The following is a 12,128-nucleotide window of genomic DNA, read 5'->3' as shown; positions in this document are numbered from 1 at the left end:
TACAGCTCGTCTCTCTTCATGGTCTGGTAGAAGCTCATGGCTGTGTTGCCTGATTTGGGGGTAAAATAGACATATAGGTTTTGGAGCAGCGTTAGCAATGCCGGAAGTATGTGAAACCCACACACTTCAGTAGTGTTCTGTTGACAGAATCAAAAGTGAATAAAAATCACAGACAGTTTTGCCTTTCTTGCAAATATCTTCGTAAAGTGAAGGTAGTGAAATCAGTGGTTAATAACATTTGTTTCCGAAACTCACTTATTCCTCATTTAAGGTACTGGTATGGGGAAATCAGACCTGTAATTTGTTAAAGAGAAAGTCACCTTGTTCTGTTTTTCTGTTATTTTTAAATGTGGATATGCCACATGTAAGTCTTTAAAGTGCAAACTTTACAAAGGTGTACAGTGAAATTTAATCTCCCTCCCAATACAAGTTGGCTTCCTGAAGACACCCACTAGTAGAGATTCTTGTGTGTTCTTTTGTAGGATAGTGTACGGCTCAGTTGCCTTAACAAAGAGACCCCACAACACCAAAGTTTATTTCTCTACCTAATGCTATGGCCTGAGTGGTTGTATCCTCCCAAAGTTTACATGTTGAAACCCGAAGGTGGTGGTGTTGGGAGGTGGGAAGTTGTGAAATTCACCCAAGAACTTGCCCTTGCTCTTCTGCCTTGTGGCGGCACAGGATGTGGGCTGTCGCCAAACACCAAACCTGCCAGCACCATCATCTTGGACTTCCAACCTCCAGAAATGTCAGAGAATCACTGATCGGCTGCCTCCTGCACGCCCCCTACTGGGGACCGAGCCCACACCTGGGCATGTGCCCTGACAGGGAAGGGAACCGTGACCTCCTGGTTCATAGGTCAAAGCTCAACCACTGAGCGTCTGTTGGGAAGGGGGAGAGGGGTTAAAAAACCATATTTAGCATACGTATGGCTTTAGCTCCCTTGGTTGGAGTGTGCCCATATGCCAAGGTTGTGGGTTCTATCCCCAGTCAGGGCACATGCAAGAATCAACCAGTGAATGCATAAAGAAGTGGAACAAGAAATTGATGTTTTTGTCTATATGTCTCTCCCCTTCCTCCCCCCCACCTCTCTCTCTCATCAATAAAAAATTTAAAAAACTACCCAATGCAAATTTCCATACAGTGTTATTGACTGATGGTGATCATGGCGCGAAAAGGGAGAAGCGTTACTGAGCTTGATGTGATGACTCAGCTGGGTGATGACGGAGATGGGGACGGTTCCATGGAGGCAGGAGGACAGAAGCCCGAGACGACAGCAAAGAGCTGGCTCGGGGCCCTGACTGGTATTCACACCATAGCTGCTTCGTGTATTCACTTTTTCCCTCATGATCTCTGGCCCTGAAAACCAATAGGTGCAGTTTCCTTAAAGCTGGAGAAACAGGCCCCTCTCACGCCGTTAGGAATCTAACATCTTTTCAGGGCAGTGCTAGGCTTTCTTTGCCTTGAAATCCACCTTGATCCTCGAACAGCCAGCTGAACCAAGCGCTTCCCACTGTCCTCAGCAAAGGACAGAGACGTTAGGAGGAAGGCCGAGTCTTTTTGTGGGAGAAGAATCTGCCAGGATGGAGTTCTTTCAGCGACCTGGGGAGTCAGACCCAGGCAGGTCCTCTGCGCTCTCAGAGCCTTTTGCTGCCAAGTGGAGACTCACTCAGAGGAATTCTCCCCTGTGTGGATGGCACTTGCTCCTACTCAAATGCTTCACTGTTCATGCAATAGAAACGAAGTGAGCACCTACTGTGTGCACTAGTTGTCATTGTGTCAAAGTGCATGTGTGGGGAGTCCTTGGACCAATGGTGGCCCATCTTTCCTTCCCTCTCCAAGACCAGGCCTTGAGTGGGGTGGGGGGCAGGTGAGCATGTTTCCTTGGGGTGAAAGCGGAAGGAAGAAAGGGCTGTGGGAGAGGGGTCTGTGTTACACAGTCAGCATCTGTGTGTGAAGGACTCTCTGGGAGGTCTCCCAGGCCTCTGAGCTCCAATCAATTTTCTTTATTGATTAAGGTAGTACCTATGTGTCCTTATCTCCCCATTGCCCCCCTACTCCATTCCCGTACATGCCCTCACCCCCCTGGTGTCTGCGTCCATTGGTTATGCTTATATGCGTGCATACAAGTCCTTTGGTTGATCCCTTCTATTGAGAAAGAATAGTTCTCACACATTCCAAGCTTCTTTTTATTTTTTTTTTCCAAGGCTCCATTCTCCCCTAGTACCAGCTTTGGGGAGGATATAAAATGATTAGGCCTGGGATATTTCATCTATCATCTCATCCATCTTCCACTTTCATTCAAAATTTATACTTAATAGACAAATGCTTCTTGCACAGCTAATATATGTTGAGTCCTAAGGTGGGTTCAAAAATGGCCAAAAATCCATCAACTAATCAAAAGGTAAATAAAACATGGTCCATGCATACAATGCAATATTATATGTCATAATGTTGAATAAAAATGATTGAAGTGATAAAAATGAATAAAGTACTAACACATGCTACAACATGGATGAACCTTGAAGATATGATCAGTGAAAGGAGCCAGACACCAGCACCGCATGTTGTCTGATTCCATTTGTGTGAAATGTCCAGAATAGGCGATTCCATAGAGACAGAAAGTAGATGAGAGGTTGCCCGGGGCTGGGGGTTGGAAGGAGATGGGCAGTGACTGCTACTGGGCATGAGATGTATTACTGGCATGCTGCAAATGTTCTAAAATTGATTGTTGGGTCGGCCACACAACTCTGGCCTACTGATGGCCTTCTTTCTCTTCATTGCCCCCCTTTTTGGTGGCTTTCCTAGCAGGCTCCCCTCCATGTGTGAAGCTCCTGGCATTTCCACCCTACATGTTTTTTGTTGTTGTTAATCCTCACCTGAGCATATTGTTCCATTGATTTTTAGAGAGAGGGGAAGACAGAGAGAAACATCGATGTGAGAGAAATACATTGATTGGTTGCCTCCTGCACACGCCCTGACCAGGACCCAGGCCAGGGAGGAGCCTGCAACCAAAGTACGTGCCCTTGACCGGAATTGAACCCGGGACCCTTTGGTCTACAGGCTGACACCCTATCCACTGAGCCAATCTGGCTACGGCTCCACCCTACACTCTTGAAGTCCTCACTATCAGCTCGCTCTGGTCCTCTGCTTTCTTCTTGGAGCTGCTCAAGATTTGCCAAATCCGTTTGGCATTGATCTCTGTCTGTTGGCCTCTGTAAAAACCAGTATAAAAACAACCAAACAACAAAAACATCCTGAACTGCAGGTATTAGAATACCCAGTTCTGATCACGCAAAGCAAAGGCTCTGGGCCAATCACTCCACCTTTCTGAGCAGAATTCCTCATTGTAAAATGGACTACATGATCTCCAAGGTATTTTCAAATATTGTACTGTATTAGCCTCCTAGGGCTGCCATAACACAGTACCACAAACTGGGTGGCTTAAAACAGCAGTTCATTGTCTCGGTTCCTGGAGATGGGAAGTCTGGAATCACAGTGTCTGCAGGGCTACAAGCCCTCTGAAACCTGCTCTTCTAGCTCCTGGTGGCTGCTGGCAACCCTTGGTGTCCCTGGGCTTGTAGATGCATCATGCCAGTGTCTTCCTCCATTGCCACCTGGTTGAATTCCTTCTATGTCTCTCTTCTTTTTTTAAAAAGTATTTTTATTGATTTTTTTTTAGAGAGAGGAAGGGAGAGGGATAGAGAGTTAGAAACATCCATGAGAGAGAATCATTGATCAGCTGCCTCCTGCACACCTCCTACTGGGGATCGAGTTCACAACCAAGGCACATGCCCTTGACTGGAATCAAACCTGGGACCCTTCAGTCCACAGGCTGATGCTCTACCCACTGAGCCAAACAAGTTAAGGTTCTCTCTCTTCTTATAAGGACACCAGTCATATTGGATGAAGGGTCCATCCTGCTACAATATGACTTCATATTAACTAACTAGAGGCCCAGTGCATGAAGTTCGTGCACTGGTAGGGTCCCCAGCGGCTGCCGGCTGCTGGCTGGGTGCTCCCTCCCTTCCCCCAACCGCCTGCTGCTGCTGCCACCCAGGGCATCCCTCCCTCCCTTCCCTGGGCCGGTCCCACCCCCTGGTCTAACTCCCTGACAAACTCCCAGTCAAGGGGACAATTTGCATACTACGCTTTTATTATATAGGATTACATCTACAACAGCTCTATTTCCAAATGAGATCACATTGTAAGGTACTGGGGGTTAGAGCTTCCACATAAAATTTGGGGGGCTGGCATGCAGTGCAACCCATAACAACAACCATAGCTTTTCTTCTTTAGAAATTACTCAGAAGCCCATGAAAGTTGAAAATGCCCTTGTGAATGGGAAAGTCATTTATGATTGTTGTACAAATAAAGGCAATTGCCCTCTCAGCTATTAACAAAGCTGTTATGGTGATATGGCCAGGGTTCCACTGTCGTTAGCCTTGAACTTAAAGCCATAACAAGTGCCCATTATTTCCAGTTGAGTACAAAAAGGTCACACAGTTGTGTTCTCTTCCTTTCTGCCCTGGAGCGTTTGCAGGGAATGGGGACATTGGTCAAGCCCTGTGTCTTACTCAGCAATCAGGTTGTAGTCGTGGAGGAATGAGGCAGGGCACAGCTGTATTTGGAACCTGAAGAAGACATCTTAGGACTTCCTGTGCCAATGATCCAAAATGGAAAATGTGCCTCCAGGGTGCAAAGGGAGGGCACTAGATTTAAAGTTCAGAGGACATCGCCCTGGCTGGTGTGGCTCAGTGGATAGAACATTGGCCTGTGGACCGAAGGGTCCCAGGTTTGATTCCTGTCAAGGGCACGTACCTCGGTTGCAGGGTCCTCCCCGGCCCGGGCCTTGGTCAGGGTATGTGCAGGAGGCAACCAATCGATGTGTTTCACATCGATGATGTTTTCCTGTCTTTCCCTCTCTCTTCCACTCTCTAAAAATCAACAAAAAAGTATCCTTGGGTGAGGATTAAAAAAAAATAAAGTTCACAAGATATTAACTGGAAATTAACCCCCACTTATGAGAGCAGAATTTTGCCAGAGATGATAGAGAACAGTGCCTGAGTTTGCCAGAAGAACCAGAATCCTTAGGCTTATTGTTGATTTTCCATCTCCTTCCCAAACATTCAGCAACCACTCTTGATTTGACCTCCTAAATTTCTCTCCCTCCATTTCCATTTCCATGATCCTTGTCCAAACTACCAGGATCTCTCATTGGCTTCCTGGTAACCATTCTGGTCCCTCCAATTCAGTTGTGGCAGCTGGAGTGATTCTTAGAAAAGACGTGACTTCTGGATTAAGTTTAAAATCGTAGTGACTTCTGAGTTCAGATGTGGCTTCTGAATTAAGTTTAAACTCTTGACCTATACTCTGGTTTCTCTTCAGATCGCATAAATCTTTCGCCTTTTAAACTCTTGACCTAGGCTCACAAGGCCCTCTGTGACCTCTCATTTGCCTGTCCTCCAGCCTCCACTCTAAGCTGCCCCACGAATCGCCTTCAGTTCATGCTGAGAACACGCCAAACTCTCTTGCCTCAGCGCCTACACACATGGTATTGCCTGTGCTATCTCTTCCTCCAGACTTCACTTCCTGCTCATGCTACAGGGACAGGTTAAATGGCACTTAGAGAGGCTTTCACCCTGACTGGTGTGGCTCAGTGGATTGAGCGTCGGCCTGTGGACTGAAGGGTCCCGGGTTCAATTCCAGTCAAGGGCACATGCCCAAGTTTCGGGCTCCATCCCGAGTGGGGGGAGTGCAGGAGGCAGCCGATCCATGATTCTCTCTCATCAATGATGTCTCTACCTTTCCCTCTTTGTCTCTGAAATCAATAAAAATATTTAAAAAAAGAGAAAGGAAGAAAGTGATTAAAATACAGAGCAACAGCATGAGATGGGGCCAGGTGCGGTTTACTACCACCAGGAGGCGCAGTTTGCTAACGCGTCAGCACCAATGACGGCCGGCAGGTGGCAGCAACACTCTACCTAAAGCTTGGGGTTTAGCTTCACCAGAAAGGCGGCGGCGAGGGGGAGGAGGGCGTCCTCTTTGTTTGCTCTGAAACCTGGCTTCTCACCATCCTGTGGACTCAAGTGCCACAACAACCTCGGAGCAAACGTGTGGAAACTAAGTTAATGAAAAGCTGGATCCCATGCTGATCAGAGAGTGGGCTCATAGAAGCAGCAGTTTGGGGAGGGGAACCTCACCCCAGGCAGTTGGTCCCGCAGGGGTCGCGACCCCTTTGGCGGTCAAAGGACCCTTTCACAGGGGTCGCCTAAGACCATCCTGCAGATCAGATATTTACATGACGATTCATCACAGTAGCAACATGACAGTGATGAAGTAGCAACGAAAATCATTTTATGGCTGGGTCACAACATGAGGAACTGTATTTAAAGGGCCAGAAGGTTGAGAACCACTGGATCAATTTAGACATGAACCGGTAGACTCCAGTGGAGGTTTTTTATTGGTTCCTGGTGATGTCACACGAGCTGGGAGAACTGGTTTTCTAGGTGTGGGGTTTCTTTATTCCCTGAAACATCTTCTAGAAAAAAAGGAAAAAAAAAAAAGCCCTGAGGCTAACTCCTGCGGAGCCAGGGCCTCCAGTTGTAACTGGATACTGAGTCTTTCCCAAACAGACTATTTATAAACAACAAGTCCCCCCACAAACACCCCCGCCCCCCCTCAAGAAATAGAAATGTACGAGGCTGCACGTGGAAATCACCTGGGAGTTTCAAAGTGCACCTGCAGGCACCAGGCCCCGCCCCAGGGATTCTGACTCTCTGGTCTGGGTGCCACCTGGGCAGCTGGAGATTTTGAAAGATCCTCAGGTGAGTCCATCGTGCAGCCAAGACTGGGAACCATTGTGAGAGGCGCAGCCTTTGGTCCTGTGTGAATTGAATCCTTGTGCCCACGAACTCCGGACGCACCTCGTTTTAGTGTGCTTCGATTTGTTGCGCTTCACAGGTATCATGGGTTTTTCCCCCTAAAACTAAAGACACCACCCTCCCCACCAGCAAAAAGATTAGACTTGCTTTATTGCGATACTTGCTTTATTACGGTGGTCTGGAAGCAAACCCCCAATACCTCCATGGTTTGCCTGTAGTTTAGTTTCCATGCCATGAGCAAATCTATCTATAATAATAAAAGAGTAATATGCTAATTAGACCAGATGACCTTCCGGACAAAGCTGGGGCTGCGAGGGAAGCCCAGGTCCCCGATGCCTGCTGGCAGCTGGAGGGAAGCCCGGGTACTGGGTGTCAGAAGAAAGCCTGGGTCCTGGGTGCCAGAGGGAAGCCAGTGTCGGCAGCCGGGGGAAGGAAGGCCTACTCTTGCATGAATTTCATGCATTGGACCTTTAGTATGTATATAAAAGGCTAAGTGACTGGCTAGTAGCTCTGATGTACACTGACCACCAGGGGGCAGACGCTCAACACAGGAGCTGCTGAGCAGAGGGACAACTTTGCAGAGTGCCTTCTTGCGCTCCGGGACCCCTTGGGGGACTCACGCCGCAGTCACCCTTTGAGCTCTGGCACCACCCCAGGTGCAGCCAGCGGGAAGGGACTGGGGGAGGTTGGCTCCAGGGCATGTCTGGCCCATCTCACCCAGTCCCGCCTCGCCGGCCACCTTCTAATTAATTTCATTTCAATGTGCACAAATCCATGCACCAGGCCTGTAGTTTAAAATAAAACCCAAACTTAGTAAGAAAAAGTTAGCACAGGGTTAGAGGATTAGGAATCCGATTAAAATCGAACAGAAAGCAAAGTCAGGGGTTTTCTTCTCTCTTGAATTGCCACCATTCACTGCTCCCAAAGCATGCCAGCCTGATATGTAGCCATTTCTGAAGGAAGCCTGGTATTTGCTTACCTTCAACTACTTCCAGGTTGTCTAAAAGGAAGCCGGCTGGGACTTGGACTTCGAGTGACCTGGCAATTTGTTGGCATCAAATCCCTTTAAACCTCTGCAGTTGACAGTGGAGAACTGACTGTTGCCGTCTGCAGCCTACCCTCTGCCCTGGGAGGCTTTCAACGCAATTCAGGTCAAAGCAATTACACCGGAACCGCCAATGTCAGTAGTGACTCCGGGGAGCTCCAAGCAGCCTCATTTCCGCAGCCACACAGCCCCACCACCTTAGCTTATGGTTGCATTTGTGAACATGCTGCAGGTCCCACCGTGCTCGGGGGCAGTTCGTTAGACTAAGCAGCTCTCGGGGTAGGCAGAGTGGGCGGGCGCAGCACGGCTGCGAGGGTGTGGAGGAAGGATCAAGGCCTTGGACTACGCGACAAGCTGGCCTCGCCACTCTCACCGCTGTGTGATCCTAAGCAGGTTTGTCACCGTCTCTGAACTTTCGTTTGTTCATCTCTACTAGGAAGGAGTAATAACCATTTCCGGTGCGTTTTCTTTTTCCGTTTTTTAAAATCTGCTTTTATTGATTTCAGAGAGGAAGGGAGAGAGAGAGAGAGAAACATCAATGATGAGAGAGAATCACCAATCAGCTGCCCCCTGCAGGCCCCACACTGGGGATCGAGCCAGCAACCTGGGCATGGGCTGTGAACAAGAATCAAACCGTGCCCTCCTGGCTCATAGGTCGACACTCAACTATGGAGCCATGCTGGCTGGGCAGCATGTTGGGTATTTTTTCTTAAATAATTAGGATAAAATTGAGATGTGCTGGATACATGTTTAACAACTGGGTGTGTGTGTGTGTGTGTGTGTGTGTGTGTGTTTTCGGGGGGATTTGATTTGTAGTGTTTGCCAATTTCCATGGTGTAAATACTCCCACTATGGCTGATTTTCAAGATACCAAGGTGGCACCAATGAATGTGGTGTTGGGAAGAGACTTCGCCATCTGGGACACAATTCCTATAGTCCCTCCCTACAATATGGCTGATACTCACAAAAGATGTCACTCCCCTTCGCCCAATGGGGACATTTATGCTGACAGGGGGCTTTGCCACGTTGAAACCTTTTACACACATCATCTCAGTCCAGCGCAGGGCAACATTGTGAGATGGCGGATGAGCACTGGTCCTGTTTTAGAGATGCGAAGCCTCGGGCTCACAGACGAACAAATGACTCAAGGCCATGCAGTGAGCCATCTGTAAAATGGGTGTAGTCAGCAGACTGATGGCCCCCAAAATGTCCACACCCTCACCCCTGAAGCCTGCAAAGGTGTAGCTTTCACAGCAAAAGGGTTGAAATTAAGGTTGCTAATCAGCTGTCCTTAAGATACAGAGAGAGTCCCGGATCCCCCAGGTGGGGCCAATGTAATCACCAGGATCCTTACACGTGGAAGAGGGAGGCAGAAGAGGAGAGCCAGAGGGAACTGTAACTATGGGGAAGGGTCAAAGGCAGGGGTCCTCAGACTTTTTAAACAGGGGCCAGTTCACTGTCCCTCAGACCGTTGGAGGGCCGGACTATAGTTAAAAAAAAAAACTACGAACAAATTCCTATGCACACAGCGGCGGCAAAAACACCCGGCGGGCCGGATAAATGTTTTCGGCGGGCCGCATGTGGCCCGCGGGCTGTAGTTTGAGGACCCCTGATCAAAGGTATGCAGCGCTGCTGGCTTTAAAGATAGAGTCACAAGCCCTAGCCTGCTTGGCTCAGTGGATAGAGCGTTGGCCTGTGGACTGAAGGGTCCCGGGTTTGATTCAGGTCAAGGGCACATACCTTGGTTGCAGGCTCCTCCCCAGTCTGGGCCCTGGTTGGGACTCAAGCAGGAGGCAACCAATTGATGTGTTTCTCTCACATGGATATTTCTCTGTCTTTCCTTCCCTCTTCCACTCTCTCTAAAAATCAATGGAAAAATATCCTCGGGTGAGGATTAACAACAAAAACATGGAGCTGTCAGTGCTGCAGGACAAGTAAAAGCATGGCTTGGGCCCAGCCGGTGTGGCTCAGTGGTTGAGCATCGACCTAGGAACCAGGAGGTCACAGTTTGATTCCCAGTCAGGGCACATGCTCGGGTTGCGGGCTCGATCCCCAGTAGGGGGTGTGCAGGAGGCAGCCGATCCATGATTTTCTCTCATCATTGATGTTTCTATCTGTCTCTCCCTCTCCCTTCCTCTCTCTGAAATCAAGAAAAATATATTTATATTTTAAAAAGACGTATGGCTGGGCCTTAACTACTGTCACACAGCTAACACTCTGAGAGCAGCTGTGGCCACGTGATAAGAAGAGCCAGGGCTGCTAGGAAAGTTCACATTCACATGGGAGGGAAGTGAAAGTGAATGGCGTCACTTTCTGTCACGTGACAGCTGTGGGAGGCTGATCAAATTACTGAGCCTCTGCTTCCTTTGTGTGAGCTGGGGGCATTGTCCTCCCACGGGCTTCCAACATGCACACGCCCGGCCCATTCCCAGCCCCACACCAGCGGCTCCCAGCGTGGGGAACGCGCCCCACTGGGGGGCAATTTGATTGTTAAGGGGGGGCAATTCGAGAATGAGTTATTCACAGTGAATTCTGTGCATTTCTTATGGTTCTAGGGGCCTCCTAGACAGTCTATACATGTATATTGTGACATGTTTATGCATTTCACTTCTCTATTATATGTTTTGGAACTTTATTCGCTATTTTTTCATATCACTTCGTATTATTATTTTTTTTAAACAATGTCTGAGTGATATCTTCCTCAGGACTCCCACTGTCCTTTCGTTCTTTGATTTTTCTCTTTCATGGAGGCCGTGTTCTTTGGAAGCGTGTTTAGACCAAGTGAATGGTCTTTTAGGCTTCCTCCACGTGACTGGGAGTTCACTTTTTGAAGAATAAGGATTCTATGTCACGGGGCGGGGGCATCGGGATTTTTGAGGTGCTTGGGGAGGGCATGGCCAGAAGAAGGTTTCAAACCACTGCTCTACACCATCATCCTTATATCCCAGGCGCCCAGCTAGTCAGGCTCAGAATGGGGACTGGCTACAGAATGTGCAAGCCCACTGCTGCCCTTCTAAAGTGACTAGAATGAAGCAAGCACAGGGCAGAAGCGGATGAGGAGCACAAGGTCAGGGAGCTGACACCAGGGGGCAGTGTGGAGCAGGCCGACTAGGGCAAGCACACTTCCCAGAGGAGCTCTTACTGTGACCCTGCAGGGCGCAATGAGGAGGGGCTGGGGGCGAGGAGGGGGGGGAGGGGGGGAAGGAGTGGACAACTTTGAAGTAAAATCAGATTGCAATCTGGATACAGGGGATGCAGAGCAGCTTCTGAGGCCTGATGGCTTGGCCTTTTTAAAAAAATATATATATTTTTTATTGATTTCAGAGAGGAAGGGAGAGGGAGAGGGAGATAGAAACATCAGTGATGAAAGAATCGTGGATCAGCTGTCAGGGAGGAGACTGCGCTGAGGCCTGTCAGGCCCGGCCAGGCCCTAGGGAGTGTGGGGGGCTCAGGGGAGCCCTTTGGCTCACTTGTCTTGCCCCCGGCTCTCCTGGTCTGAACACAGGCTTGACTGGCAGCACTGCTCCGAGCCTCAAGGGCCTGCTTGGCCTGTCCGTGGCTCCATCAGCTCTTGGAGTTCTCCTCCAGTCTCCACTGGGCTGTGCTCTGGGCCACCTCCCCACACAGCTGCCTTCTGCCCTCTTCTCTCCTCTCCTCCCCCTCTTCCTTCCCCTCCTCCCCCTCCTCCCCCACCCCCTCCCCTTCCTCTTCCCCCTCCCTCTGTGCCCTGTGCCTGAGGACCCAGCTGGGGCTGGGCTGGCTGGAGCCCCTAGGGAGAGAAATGAGAGTGAGGGACCTGAGACTTACTAAGCCCTCTGCGTGCATGTGTGCTTGTGTGCACGCGTGTGTGTGTGTGTGTGTGTGTATGTGTGTGTGTTTGGGTGGATCTGGATGGACAGACAGTCAAAGTAGAGATCAGTCTGTGAAAAGGTCTGTTTCCCCCTCAAAGTAGATAAGCTATAGGATGCCCAGTTAAATTGGAATTTCAGGTAAATAATGAATAATTTTGAAATAGAAGCATGTCTCATATATGACATGGGATCACTTACACTCGCGGGCTGTTGGTCCTTTATCTGAAATTCCCATTTCACTGGGCATTGTGCGTTTTGACTGGGGTGTGGTGGGGAATGCTGGGACAGGGCAGGGAAGACAGTGTTCCTTTAAGCTGGCACGTGGCACCGGCAGGGAAACAAGCATGG

This window comes from Myotis daubentonii, chromosome X (assembly GCF_963259705.1).
Source record: "Myotis daubentonii chromosome X, mMyoDau2.1, whole genome shotgun sequence".
Classification (NCBI taxonomy): domain Eukaryota; kingdom Metazoa; phylum Chordata; class Mammalia; order Chiroptera; family Vespertilionidae; genus Myotis; species Myotis daubentonii.
The sequence above is the reverse complement of the archived record's forward strand: the minus strand, read 5'-3'. Positions refer to the sequence as shown.